The 14,798-nt window shown below is 51.0% G+C and overlaps 1 protein-coding gene across 13 annotated transcripts in view; it reads right to left on the minus strand.

Moving 5' to 3' along the window:
- COL6A3 (collagen type VI alpha 3 chain) overlaps positions 1 to 6,838 on the minus strand; it is a 91,927-nt gene extending 85,089 nt beyond the window's left edge. For 11 of the 13 annotated variants that reach the window (XR_014829630.1, XR_014829629.1, XR_014829628.1 and 8 more), the window contains exon 1: positions 6,630 to 6,833. The gene's annotated coding sequence lies outside the window, so the exon portion shown is untranslated. Of the gene's footprint in view, positions 1 to 6,629 lie in introns of all 13 variants that reach the window. The other 2 variants (XM_084999578.1, XM_084999571.1) reach the window with 2 other exon arrangements.
- Positions 6,839 to 14,798: the final 7,960 nt, after the last annotated feature.

Here is a 14,798-nt window from a genome sequence, read left to right on the forward strand (position 1 = left end):
TAGTTTTTTAAGGAAACTCCATACTGTTCTCCATAGTGGCTGCACCAATTTACATTCCCACAAACAGTTCAGGGGGGTTCCCTTTTCTCTGCACCCTCTCCAGCATTTGTTATTTGTAGACTTTGAGTGTCCATCGACAGATGAATGAATAAAGAAGTTGTGGTACATATACACAATGGAGTATTACTCAGTCATAAAAAAGAATGATATAACACCATTTGCAGCATTAGGGATGAGCCTAGAGATGGTCACACTAAGTCAAACAAAGACAAATATTATATGACATCACTTATACATGGAATATAAAAAGTGATACAAATGAACTATTTACAGTAAAAACACAGAAAAAAAAGTCATGGTTACCAAAGGGGAAAGGAGGGGAAATCAGAAGTTTGGGATTAGCATATACACACTACCATACATAAAACAGACAACCAACTAGGACCCACTGTACAGCACAGGAAACTATGCTCAGCATCTTATAATAACCTATAATGGAAAAGAATATGAGAAAGGATATGTACAATTGAATCGCTTTGCGCTACAGCTGAAACTAACACTACATTGTAAATCAACTATACTTCCATTTTTTTCAGTGTATATTTTGTAAAAAAAAAAAAAGCCTTTTCAGTGTCCCATGCATAGGATAGAATATTACAGAAAGGCAGGGTTCGGACCTGGCAAGCAGACCCCTCCCCAAATGAGGTCACGTGAGGATGTGACTGGGGTTATAGTCTTCTCCCCACAAGAGCAAGTTGAAAAAACCTCCAGATTAAGTGCCTAGATATTTGCAAATTTATTTAAGGACATATTTCCAGAGTCCTAGATAATAAACATGAAGAAGAAAGTTCCATATCTGCTGTGGTTGGAGAAGCTAGACGCCACAGGCAAATGTAAAAAGCATTTTACCCTCTTCAATAGAAGGCAGCCAGGCAAAGCATTTCCCCGTTTTTCCTGCTAATTATAAACATTAGGCAGAGATTACTTCAGATTTAACATTAAGGAAGAGAGTGCCTTAGAAAATGCTTCAGAAGGAATCACACAAACGCCCATTCCGTTCCTGTCCATCGACAGAGCGCTGTGCGCTCCCGGGCAGGCGTTATCCTCCCCTCCTGCTGGCCATGGACTTGGAGCTCCCGGCCTCCCCAAAATCATGGTGTTCCATTGTAGAACTATTCAAACAAAGTGGCTAAAATGCCTTCCCATCATAAGGAACAATTCAACATCTTTGTTTTCTCTTCTGATTCACAATCAAGTCTTGTACAGAAAATTATTTAAAATAGAAAGTTTTTTTTAAAAATTAAGTTGAAGCACCTGCTAAATATCACCCACACTGGATTGAGGGTGATAGCCTAGAAAAACTCAGGTCCGTTCCTATCTCTGTCAGGGATGCTCAGCTCATCCCTCCCAGCATCACATATCTTATGCCTGACATTAGGCTGACTGTCGGGTGCACTCCCCAGCAGCGGGTCTCTGATTGCTTTCTTCCATCTGCTGCCCTAGGCTCAGACCGCTGATGGGCTTCCTGTAGCCCCTGCAAGAAACAGCGAGCCCCCCGGGGCACAGGGTAGGCTGTGGGCTCAGCCAAGCTGGCTCTCGTGCTGGGTGCTGGCACAGAGCTGCTGAATCAACTGATGAAGATTCCAGAAGAGAAAAACCAGTTTCCTGGAATGGCTTCTCCTGAGACCTGAGTCATCTCCAGCTGCTGTTCAGATTTTAATGTCGAAATGCAACGGACCCAGGAGTGCTCCCTTCAAGTGGCCAATTCTCAGGGCTCTGCGTCCATGAAAACCAAATCTGGTACCATCCAGGAGGATGTGACAGAAACAGTTCCCACTGCACCTTCCTCTAGCCAGTTCTCCTTTGCAAAAAATTCACAGTCTGCCTTTGGGAGAGGGTTTGGCAGAACTTCTCTTATTTGTCCTATTTTTCTGCTTTCCTTTTTCTTTCCAGATTTTTTTAAAATCAATTAACTCTCTGCTAAATAAAATATGCTATGCTGTAAAAGACAGGTCTGTGAAAAAGTGCCTTTCTTTACCTGAAACTCCAAATTAACGATAAAAGACATGAACCCCCTTGATCTTCCTGGCCCCAAACATCCACCTGTAAGGACACGGTACATGCACGAGCACCCAGGAAATGCTGGGTTGGCTTTACTTCCAGTGCTGGGACCGCCGCCCAGAAATTCACCTCTCTGCTTGCATCTCCTCATCTCAAGCGTCAGGGGTGTGCGGTGCAAAGCCACCAAGGTAGTAATTTGCGGGTATTTCAAGTAGCTAAACAGAAATCATATATTTGCCAGCCAGAGGGCAGGGCCTAACTCTTCGTCACTTTTGTCCCCTCTCTCCACCCCAAAGTTCCATGCCATGGAGCACAACGGGGCTTCTTGAGCCTCAAGGACTATGAGACACACAGACCAAGCAGAGGGTTGGTTTCTTTGCTCTGAGCTGGAATTCTGTAACTCGGGGTCCTAATAGCGGATATCTGAGGTCAATAATCATAAGTCTGGGTCAGCAATATATTTCTTAGTAGCAAATACTTAAAAATGGGACATTCAAAATTATACCTGGTGGGAACTTTTTTTTTTAATATGCTCAAACAAGTTGCCCCTTGGGAGAAAATAGCAAAGGGCAGGTAATGAAAAGTTTGGGAGTCCCTGGATCAGTTCATCTTCACATCCCTCCGGTTCTAAAATTCAAAAATCCTGCACAGATTCAGCACAGCCGGAATAGGTAGGCTTGCTCTGGGTCTGACACACTTTCGTGTCAATTTTTTTTCTCTCTCTCAGTAGATATCAGCCAAATGTTTCCTTTCAAAGTTCTCATTTGCTTAACACCCTTGTCAGAAAGGTATTTTAGAGTGAAGAGTGATTCGTATTAAGTTCACCTCAATACCTTCATATGGAGGTATTGAGGTGAACCCAGGAAAAAAATAAAATTCTAAACTTACATCTGCTTCAGGTATCACAGTCAGACGTTTTTGAAATATGTACTGCAACAGTCTCTAGGTGGGTCCCCAAAGTGACCCACGAGCTCTGCTGACACGTTTATCAACAGATCCTTGAGGCCCCAGAAATCCCATCCCCCTACTTCCACCCCCAGCCGGAGCACCACCACCACCCACGCCCCAACCTGGCAGAGATTTGTCTGGCGCTCAGAGAGAGGCATCGCCCTCTAGAGGAGAGAGCGCCAAACTGCACTTTCAAGAAAGGACCGAGATGCTGACTCAAATTTCATCTCCTTCCCAAAGCACAGGGACGGAGCAGAAGGCACTAAAATTATGTTTTTAAAAATTAATCTAATGAACTTCTAAAAGAACCACTCTTTGTAAATCAGGGGTCTGGGGTGTAGAGGGGACAAGCGGCGTCTTTTCTTGAAAGGGTGGTTTTGCTGCCCAGATTTTTACTTTGGAGAGAGAACCCACATCGGGAAATACGGCTTGAAGAGAACTTTTCCTTATCCGGCTCAGGGCGCTCAGAAGAGGCAGGAACTTTCGAAAGCTTCCGTGTTTGAAAACCTGAGCCTTTTTAAGTTTTCGTTTCCTTAGCAAGAACTACTCATAGGATTTTTTTTTTTTTTTTAATGCCAGGTCACTCCTCAAATCGTCAGCTATTTATGCAGCAGTGGTGTGGTTTTTACAGCCTGCTCTCCACAGCTGAAACACCATGAGGAGTTTGCCCCTGTCGGTGGCCGTGGAAAGACTGCCCTGGATACAAAGTCCCCTTTTAGGTGGGACCGCACCCTGGATTCTCCTCCAAGAGATAACACAGCCTCAGGTTCTTCCAAAAAGAACAGTCACGAAAGCTAATTTTCAAATAAAACTCTTGGCTAATGTTATTAGCATGCCTGTAAGACAGTCGCAGGCAGCAGAATTCATGACCTGCCAGTGGATTTTAAATCCCATATGCGGAATTTCACATAAAAGTGAGTGAGGACCAAGGCTACCAGTAAAGACGGCGCTTTAACCAGTGGTCTAAACGCTCTGAGCAAGGGCACAGGTAAACCTCCAGGAAAAAACGCTTCTCCGTTTCAAAAGGGAAGGGGCGCTGCTCTCAAGCTGTCTTTACACAGCAGCATCCTGGCTTCCTAAGCCAAAACTAAGGTCGGCCCAAGAGCCTCATTTGAGCTGTGACCCCATCAGCAAATATCAGCTGAATAGAGGGGCTTCTTCCTACTTAATCATCAGGGATGTGTTAGGTTCTAAGCTACAGAATCGCAGAAGGCGCTTAGGATGAGAGGATGACAGGCAGTGAATCCTAATCGCTTTGAAAATAAAGGGAGCCTCCGAAATAAAATCAATTCCTCTTCAGAAGGATGCTCATCTCACGTCAAAAACACCCTTGAAGACCCCACGTTTGGACATTCACTCTATATCCTACCACTTAAGGACCACGAGCACGGTGGGGTGGGTCACACACACTCCCAAAGTGTTGGAAGAGCCCAGGGCCAAGGGCTAGTGTTCTGGAGGCTTCCGCAGCCAGCTCCCAGGAAGGTGGGGTGGCCACACCCTCCGCCCTGCTGTGGGATTCTTTCCCAAGTCCTCCTCGCCACCCAGTATCTTCTTAAAGGTTTTCTCGCTACCGTGAGTGGGGAAAGGAAAAAACCAACCTCTTGGTAATGGAAAACCCTTGCCTCAACAAAGGAGATGTCAAGACCTCATAACCTTTCCTATATCCTGAGTTCCTACAAAAGCCTTCACTTCCCCACCCCGCTGCCTTCATCCTCAGCAATAAGCCTGCACAAGAACAAAGCAAGCCAGTGCCGCCTCTCTGAGCCCCCATCCCCAGAGGTGCCCAGAACGAGGGAACCTGCTCAGCTTCTCTGGTCACAGAGCCTTTGTCCATCCCTGGGGACCAGCTCTCTTAGCCGGCACTTCTCTCCCTGCTACTCAGCAGAGCCCCACGGAGCACAGCCCAACCTCCCATCACTTTTGATAAAATGTGACAGGAGGACGTTATCTTCTGGGTGGACAAATCAAATAGCACCTTCCAAGTCTAGATGCAGATTAGTTCAGGATCCTCCGTGGCCGGGCCACCTGCTGTCCCAGCCGCCTGCTGATGCTGCGGCCTCGGCAAGGAATTGAGCATCTCAGAGCCCCTGAGCCTTCATCTTTGAGACCAGGGAACCACACCTCAGTGGCTTCCAGCCAAGAGCCTCTTCCTTTCTCTTTAGGGCAGCCAAGAACCCAGAAGGTCCCGGAACGTCCAGCAGCCACCTGGTCTGCAATATCACTTTGGGGAAGGACACAAACTACCTGATGTTACAGCCACCTCAGTGCAGTCTTCTGAAGTATTAAGAATGGGTCCCCCGGGGAAGCTGGGGGATCCCAGTTGCAGACTACCTAACCATGTGAGTTCTTGCCGATCTAAGACCCTACGGTTCTGGCCCCCAAACCGGAAGAGGAAATAGTGTGGGAGCAACTGGATGTTCATGTGCCGAAAAAAAAAAAAAAAAAAGATTTTGATCTAAACCTCACAACTTATGCAAAGATTAACTCCAAATTGGTCATAGGCCTAAATATAAAATAGAAGATGTTTACAGTAAAGCCTAGGAGAGGGAGCTCCCGTTGTGGCTCAGCAGTAACAAACCTGACGAATGTCCATTAACTGTGTGCAGAGCGAGAAGCTGGCTGGCGCGGGCCAAGTCCCCTGTGCCCCTAATGCTTAGAGCAGTTTGTTTGTGGGGTCCTGACCGGCCTTCCCCTCCACTCCTTGAGCTGGCCGTGAAATGCCCATGTCTGTTTACACCCACAGTCCTCCTCTGAGCCCTGCCAGGAACCCCACCCTTGCGCCGGACCTCATCAGTTTTCTACCACGGTCGCCCCTGAATCAGGTCCCCAAAGCAGGCTGGCCACGGCCAGGGAACACTTTCCATACTGGGTGAGAGGACCAGAGAGCCCCACCCTCCCACCAGGGAGCAGGCCCCGGGCTCCGGGCTTGGCACCCGCACCACATCTGGGCAACCCCAGCCGGCCCGTGGCTCCAGGAGCCCTGCCTTATCCTCTGGGCGCACGGCCCAAAATCGAATTCTTTCTCCTCCTCTGACCCCTGCAGCTTCTTTAATTAACCCCAGAGGGCAGAGACTCCAGCAGCAACTCCAGATTCCTGAAAAGATGAAGCCCCGGTGGCAATGGCTGAGTAACTCTCGACCTGGCCCTGTGCCTGGACACCCAAGTTACCCCAATCCCCTGGAGGCCGCAGAGGCTGCACCAGCCACGGCGCGTGCGGGGCCCCGCCGGCCACACCGACCTGGGAGAACTCGGAGTCTCCCCAAGCTGCCTCTGGAATCCTTGCAGACACTTCTGCGAACAAAGCAGATTCCAGCTGAGCCTCAGAAGAAGGAGACAACGTCAAATAAATCCTGAGCCGAGAAACAGCACAGTCAGGAGAGCAGAGGCTGATGGAGCGTGTGGGCAACTGAGCTATGCCCGCGGGCAGCCTCCTGCTCCACCCAGCTCGGGGCACCAACGGAGAAAGGAAAATCCACTGAATCTTCCAGCGACCAGAAGCTTGTCCCCAAAACCGACTCTACAGGAGGGAACAAGGGAGCCACGGAGACGTGCTCGCGGGGATGCAGGCATCGCCCTTGGGCCCAGAGACCCAAAACGGGGACCGGAGAAGGGGCACTCACCCTGAGCAAACCTGGAGAAGCGAGCGTCCCGGGCTCCGCGCTGCAGTTATGTGCACATCTGACGCATGCTTTCCCCACTCGCTGTGTCTCCTTGTCCTTCTGCAGGAGAGGGGACCCCCGGTGGAGGCGGAAAACTCCCCCGTGGTCCTTGCAGGAGGCTGGCGCGCGGGAGAACTGAGCGGCCTTTGGTGGAGACTGAGCTGCACACTGGACCGGATCCAGTCGGGGATACAGTCAGGGCGCCCTCCAGCTCCTCCCCTCCCTCCTCCGACCCCTCCTCTCCCCCTCCCCACGGCGGGCCTGCCCCACACTGTAAATGAAAACCAGACTCTTGTTCTGTTGCTTCTGGCCCCACTGCTGGCTGATGTCACCTCGGAAGGCTGTCTTTGCCCTCGGAGCCCAGAGCTGGACGCCTGCAAACTTGAAAAAAAAAAAAAAAAAAAAAAAAAAAGAACCACCCCTTCTACTCATCACCTTTTGGGCTGGGCTCTGGGCCGCACAGAGAACAAATTTTGAAATTCTGTTCCTGGGTCTCCATGGTTTTCCTGCAGTGTTTTCCAACTCCATCTGAAAGGGAAACAGGAAATGCAGTCTCCCCTCCACCCTCACCACACCCTCCCACTTCTTCTTGAAGTTTCTGAATTGAGACTTCTCCTAATAACCTCCCCCTTCGGATATAAAAACCGGCCATTAAAATCGCCTTGGCCTTCTGCTAACCAAAGCGCCGTTTGCCAATGAAAAGGCAAAGGGAAACACTACATCTTTTTTTTTTTTTTTTTTGGTAATTCTGTATATAATGATTCTGATTGTGAGGCTAAGGGTCCCAGTCTAGGACCCATACGAGGGGAACAAGGATGGTTGTCATGCTCAGATTTGCAGGAAAGTCCTTGAGGAGGCACTTGTGCTTCTGCAAGGCGTTGCACACGTCACCGCACCTGGGTGCACACTACCTCTTCCCTGAAGATCTGCATCGCCTTTTTAAAAGATACGTGTCGTTTTTTCTCAGGTGGGGTTATGGTCCCATGTTACAGATGAGAAGAACCTGGTTCGTAGCAGAGCTTAGATCAGAGCCCTGGCCGTGGACACCCCCAAACTGCTCCACTGTTCACCGGTCGCAGGGCCCCTCTAAAAAGTTGGTTCCTGTGAAATGTCAGGAGACACCTGAAGGATGCTTTCGGCTTGGAGACCCTTCCAAAGCCAGGTCGGGAGGGTAAAGGTGTCATTAACTCCTTTCCTTCCAGGGATGCTTGCCTTCACGTTTAAGGAGGACGGAAGACGGCACAGGAGAGACGGTGCTCGCTCCCCTCCTGAGCCCCAGGGCCCCCCTACTCACCCCGAGAGGATGTGCCCCCTCCCTGCTCCCCGGGGGTTCAGCTAGAGGAATGTCAGGATGTCAGGTTGGGGACAGAGATCTGGACTGCGGCGCTTCCTGGCCCGTCGCCAGTTGGGGAGAAACCACATCGCCAGAGTCACGTGTGGGACACCGGCGTTCCCACGAGGGGAGCCCGTCCCCCACCAGATCCTCAGCCCCCAGGGCAGGCGCGAGGACTTGGGCTGGCAGAGCAGGGACATGTCCACCACCTCATGGGCTGGCCTCTCAAGCTCAGCCCTGGGAAGAACCTTTTCTCCGAGGCACGTCGCCTGCTGCAAACAAGGCAACGTTCGGTTACCACTTTCTGTCCCAAGCAGCTCGGCTCGGAGAAGCTAACAAAGCAAGTGTGGCCTATGTGTTCCTATTCAGTGGTTCCTTTTTTTTTTCAAACAAAAAACAGCTATTTCTTTTCAAAATAGCTAGGAATATACATTCCTTGGTATTAGAAATAACTATTATTTAAATGTCAAAGCTGAAGCATCACTTAGAACAAGACTTAAAGAAAGAAATCCCCCCCCCCCATCAGGGACAGTGGTCTGTAATTCTTCACTGTAACTAGTCACTGACCACCCAGACCCTCGCCCACAGTGTCTGTGGCCTCAGAAAGTTCTGGAAGCTGGCAGCAGTTGGTGGAAAACCTCCCACATCCTCCCTCGTGCTCGCCCTCGAGAGCATTGTGGCTCCTAGGGTTTTCTCACTTAATCACTGGGGTTTGGGCCTCTCAGTGGAATGAACGGAGGAAGCCATCTCGGAGGTCAGCACTGACCTCAACACGAGGGTCCTGGGTCCAGATATGGCCACCAGGGGACCTCAGAAGTCACAGACTCTCTCCGTCCAGAGTCCCCTTAAATGCTGCCCTGAACCAGCCCAAGCACCTCTTCCCCTTTCCTTCCACGCAAGTTAGAAAGTTACAAACCCCTTTTTCCAGGCTCCACTGTAGTTGGGGCTCTGGGCGGGTGGAGGATGCGCGGCTGTGATCCAGGGAGAGGAGGGTTGGGGGAGGACTGAGGGGTGGGAGGGGCTCAGCGATTTTCTGCGACTTTGGTCTTTTTTTTTTGTCTTTTTTGTCTTTTTGTCTGTTGTTGTTGTTGTTGTTGTTGTTGCTGTTGTTGCTATTTCTTGGGCCGCTCCCGCGGCATATGGAGGTTCCCAGGCTAGGGGTCCAATCGGAGCTGTAGCCACCGGCCTACGCCAGAGCCACAGCAACGCGGGATCCGAGCCGCGTCTGCAACCCACACCACAGCTCACGGCAACGCCGGATCGTGAACCCACGGAGCAAGGGCAGGGACCGAACCCGCAACCTCATGGTTCCTAGTCGGATTCGCTAACCACGGCGCCACGACGGGAACTCCTGGTCTTTTTTTTTTTTTTTTCTGCTTTTTAGGGCTGCATCTACAGCATATGGAGGTTCCCAGGCTAGGGGTAGAATCAGAGCTGCAGCTGCCAGCCTCCACCACAGCTCACAGCAGCACCAGATCCCCGACTCAGGCATCGAACCTGAAACCTCATGGTTAACTAGTTGGATTCATTTCCATTGTGCCACAACAGGAATTCCCTGTCTGGTCTTTTCCCTGATGGCAAATACAGCGTGGAGGTGCTAGAGGAGCCCCCCAACCTTTTCCAAAGCTGGGACAGCCACTGCGTCCTTTTTGGAGGTTTGCCCTGGCTGCTGGAAGCTGCCTCTTCTGGAGATGTGTGTGTGATAGGCTGAATTCTAAGGGGGACCCCAGCTTCTGGGGGCAATGCTGGGGGGGGGCATGGAAGGGAAGTGGTGAAGGCAGTGTAGGCAGCCAGACCCCACAGTACAGCCTCTGGGGGGGTCGCTGAGCACTGCCCCTCCCCCATCTCCATCTAACCCCTGGATTGTGGCTACTAAACACTGCAGGGCGACCCTTGCTTTCCCACCTTCCAGAATGGGCCGGACGATGCCCTGGCATTATTCTTGGAGGCCCTGCCTTGAGCTCCCTCCTCTGGCCTGCCCTGATAATTCCCGGTATTGAATCCCTTTCTGCTCACAAGCGCCAGAGCGGTTTCTGCTTCTCACCGGGAAGCCCCGACTGGTACAGTCACATTCCATCAGCCCTCAAGTTTCCTGCAGCTGTAACAGCCTGTGAGTATACATTTTATACGACAGAAAGACACAGAAAGAGCACTGTGCCCAAATGGGCTGCAGATGTCATATGGTATTTAACTCCTCGCTAGCTCAGTGGCACATAGATTTTCTGTACCCGGCTGCCTGTCTGCTTTGAGCCTCTTCCCTTGGCCTCCACGGGGGTCTTCTTGAATGTCTGTCTTGGCGCTGCCTCTGATAAGGTGGGTCTGCCCTTTGCCCTCTTCATCACCCCCGCAAACATTCGCAGTCTAACGATAAGCGCCCCGTCTCAGCTCCACACCGTATGATGTGGACGCAGACACTTAAATGGAATTTGAGCTCATTTTTAGAAGAAACGTGAAACGATTTCCCCTCAAATGCCATCGCTTCTATTTTTATTTTTTAACTTCGTATTTATTTGTGGCTGCACCCACAGCATGGCGGAAGCTCTGGAGTCAAGGATGGAATCAGAGCCACAGCCGTGACAGCCTCCAGGCCACCAGGGACCTCTTCAACTCCTCTTTTTAATTCAACACGGTAAGTCACGCTGACAGAGACGAGGGTGTGCAGAACACAACTCACATGGCCCTGAAACTCTAAGTGGCCTCTCCGTTGAGAAGGAGCCCTGGGGAGCTCATGAGCCTCTTAGGACAGGTCCCCAGCAGCAAGGGATGGCCTCATTCACGGCCAGCTCACAGGAGGGAGCCTCTGGAAGAACACATGAGCCACTCCCTTTTCCCCCAGATCAGTTCCCTGCTCCTGCCCTGTCCCCTCATCACTGTAACAACCAGCATCCCATAATACTCAATGGCAGCCCCGAGGCAGGAGGGAGGTGGGCCCCTGGGCTGAGAACAGCTGGGACTTGTTTGGCCAAGTACATTGGGCCTTGCTTCTCTCTGACGCGTCAAGGGGAAAGTGAATGGCTGGAGGCAGCTCTGCTGGAGTAAAATGATAAGATGACCACATGGGTCACTCCGGGGTCAAGGAGCCCTCCCCAGTGACCCACGCGCAGAAAGATCTCTCGGGTTGAAGAGGGCGGGGACCCAGGTCACAGGAAGTCCTGATCCCTCCCGGCACCCTTTGCTCTGGAGTCCATCTTTACCGAAAGATGCGCATGATATCAAGAAGGGCCCTGGGCCCGCAGCTGTGAGAAATAAAGCAAGGTGATTGGCTGAAGGAGAACAAAGACCCGCAAGAGCCGTGCGATGGAAGTGATTTAAATCACTTCCCTGTTCCTCATTTTGAGTGTGTGTTACTGCTCTGCTTCTGACTTGAATAAATAAACTGCTTCTCTGCGGGCTCTCCCACACGTGGTACTGTGTCTCCAACAATAAACTTTGTACCTGCTTTTACAGCCTGTGCCTCCTTGAAACATCCTTGCTTTCAACAGGGGCAAGCATCAGGGCCCTTCTGCTTCTGGCCTCTAGCTGGTCTAGTGGCCAGCAGTCCTGGTTTTCACCCAGGCTGCCCAGGTGCCGTTCCTGAGCAGAGAATTAAGACCTAGCTTCAAGTCATCGCACATTGCCGTGTCCTCAAGATCACACCAACACAGGTGGCGGGAGCCAGAAGCCTGCCCCTCTGACCTCCGTCTCCAGTTCAGAGGTATGTGCCTCCGGGTCTGACCCTGGGCTCAGGATCCCTTGAGGACTCAAGAGGTGCCTTGCTGCCCTCCACACGCAAGAGGTCTGTTCTGGATCCCAGCCAGCAGACCCCCGCTCCCCAGCCCCCTGGGTATGGCTCAAGATCAAAAGGTTCCGCCTGAGAGGCCTCCAGAGGTTTGGCACATAACAAGCAGATGTGGCGATGCGAGTACAGCCTTGGGAGCAAAGAAGAATCTCAATTCTGCACAACTATGTCCCAATCTTAAAAGGTCGAAATCATCCTAAAATAAAAGGAAAACACACCGCCGCCCGCCCCCCCCCCACAATAACTTGCGCAGAGGCGTTAACCAAAGGGGCGGATTGTCCCAACTTCCTTGGGTGAGAGGCAGGAGGGGTTGGTCCGAAGGTCAGACACACAGCCCATCCATTCAGCCTGGAGGGTCCTTTCGCTGGACAAGGACGTGCCGTGGTCCTGGCTCTGTGCAGACATCCTGTGCATTAAATCCCACGCTTGCTCACGCTTAGGAGACCCTGGGCAGGGAAGAAAAGGGAAGGCAACAGGCACATCTGCCTTTGGGATAAAAATCAAAGTCCTAGAAGGGCCTGAGCCTGGGGAGGGGACCCTCAAGGGTTTTCTGCCCAATGCTCTGAACGCCTGCCCCCACAGCTGTGTCCAGAGGCATGCTTGTCGTGAGGCGGGAGTGTGGACCCCTTGCAGAGGAGGGAGGGGAGCTTCCAAAGTCCCTTGAAGGAATTCCAAGGAGGCAGTGCTGCTATTTCCAGAGAAGAAGGCTGGTGAGTCCACCAGTGGGCAGGGTGTGCGGTTTCCACTGATCCCGTGGCCGGAGGGCAGCTGGGATCTGCATTCCATGCCCATGCTGGTTTGAAGCCTCTGTGGGGAGCACCGTGGAAAGGGAGCCCCCAGGTGGGACAGAGGCCCGAGTCCTTCTCAGCCACCAAGGAAACGCACGTCTCGGGCAGGGCGGCTCCTCTTCCTCACCTGCACAACGAGTGTAGCTGGTCATCAGGGTGTCCAGGACGGTCTGGCGCTGGTCCCCGGGCCACTGGGGCTGTGTCAGCCACACGTGCCTCTGCCTGACTGCTAGTCTCTACCTCTTTCCTGCCCCAGGCTGCAAACTCCGACTCTCCACCGCCACGTGCAGCCCCACCCGACCCCAGTCTCAGGGACAGGATAGAAAGTATCACTGCTCCCTCGCCCAGCTCCCCCCGCACTTGGCACATGATGTTGAGGCAACCCTCTGGGTTACTCTTCAGTAACACTGGTGCAGCAACTTTTGAGTCTGAAGCTAAATGACATCTCACCTCCAATCACTAAAGCACAGAAGGCTGCGAAGGAAAATACATGCTGGCAATGGAGTATGTCACTTGTTGGCTATGTCACTTGTTGGCTATGTCACTTGTCTGCTATGTCATGTGCCTAGACTGAGAGTTCCCTTATCTCCCTTCCTACTTTCATCATAGGCGTCACTAGGGAGCCAGCATCTTCCTGCAGAACCTGCCAGCACCACCTCCACTGGTTGATGGAGGGGTGGGCACACATGACACAAGGGGTCCAAGCAGCCCTTCCCTGGGGTTTCCAGCTTGTGCCTAGAACTGGCCTATCTGGGGATCCCAGGAGCTGCCATATTTGCTGCCATGGGAGGAAAGAAGGCAGAGAGAAGGGAGAGGGTAGGGGAGGGGAAGGGAGGAAAGGGGAGGGGAGGGGAGAAAATCTTCCATCCCTTTCCTGATTCCAGACGTCCCGAAACCAAGCCTGCCCCAGAGTGTGGTCTCCATCTCAACTCACCCTGTGATTACGGGAGCCGAAACTTACTCATTTCTTTTACACTAATTCAAGTTAGGATCTCAAGACTGCCAACCAGAGGAGTCCAGCCTGATGCGCTGATAAAAAACTGTTCACGGAGCAACTCGCCAACATCAGCCCTAGGCCAGGAGATGTGGCAAATCATTGCAGTAATTAGGACAGCAATCCATGATTACATCTGCCGTAGTAAAAATGTACCCATCTTGATTTTTCCTTCATTTTTCTTTTTTTTTTTTTTTTGAATTGAAGTAGAGTTAATTTGCAATGTTGTACTACTTTCATGTTTGCAGCTACGGGATTCAGATACATAATTGAATATATATATATTCTCTTTCAGATTCTTTTCCATTAATTATTGATTTTTCTTAAAACCATTTTTCTAATCAGACTGGAAGGCGTTGTCACAGAGTGTCACAGGGACGCTAAAGCCTGAAAAGGAAACTAGACATTCAGCGGATTCATGAAAGCATCCACCCAGCAAAACCTTGAAGTGCCTGTGAAACACTACTTCATAATTATACATATTCTTACAAAGAAATGCCTAACAGGAGGGATTTCATATTTACCTTGGATGAGTAACTTTGAGATAACCTGTTAGTCCCTCTGTTTGGAGGAATAGGAAGACTGCATTGAGTAAAATTAATCAGCCAACACTGAGCTGGCTCTAGGAAAATTTGTGTAAAAGTGCCCAGTAAAAATTATAGCATTCTTCCTAGAATTTTGTGAGCTATAAACCATGCTCAGCCGATTCATCTTAAGGATAGCCAACCCAACGGTGAGAGCGGCCAAGAAACTTTTGCAGTTGATTGGAATTCAGAAATTCTAGCCAGAAGATGGTTGGTTTTGCCATTATCAGACTACACCAAAGATCCAATTTTGAGTCATTTTTTTTTTTAAACTTTGAAATACAAATTTCCATGTGTAAAGAACGGGAGGATAAGGTCTTTCTTTACCAATCTGAGCCGTAGGCATGAAGTCAAACGTCTCCTTGGTGGAGCCTCTTCCTTCCTTCATTTATTCAGCAGACTTGTACTGAGGGGCCGCTGTGTGGAAAAGCTCTGTGCTGGGAGGGGGAGGAGGGCGGGGATGAACCAGCCAGAGGCTTCCCTCCAAGATCTTATGGTCCAGGCGTCCTGGACTAAAGGGAGCACGGAGCAAGTCCTTGGGGAGCCAGAAGAGGGCGCCCTCGCCTCCATCAGGGAGAATGCGGGGATTCCTGAAGCCTTGGACTCCGGCTGTGGGATTTGAGATCTGGACTTTCATGTGCAGAGGTCGGTCT

Source organism: Sus scrofa, chromosome 15 (genome assembly GCF_054392235.1).
Source record: "Sus scrofa isolate SSC_HxYL_T2T_F1_AM1 chromosome 15, Sscrofa_HxYL_maternal_Yorkshire_Landrace_v2.0, whole genome shotgun sequence".
NCBI lineage: Eukaryota > Metazoa > Chordata > Mammalia > Artiodactyla > Suidae > Sus > Sus scrofa.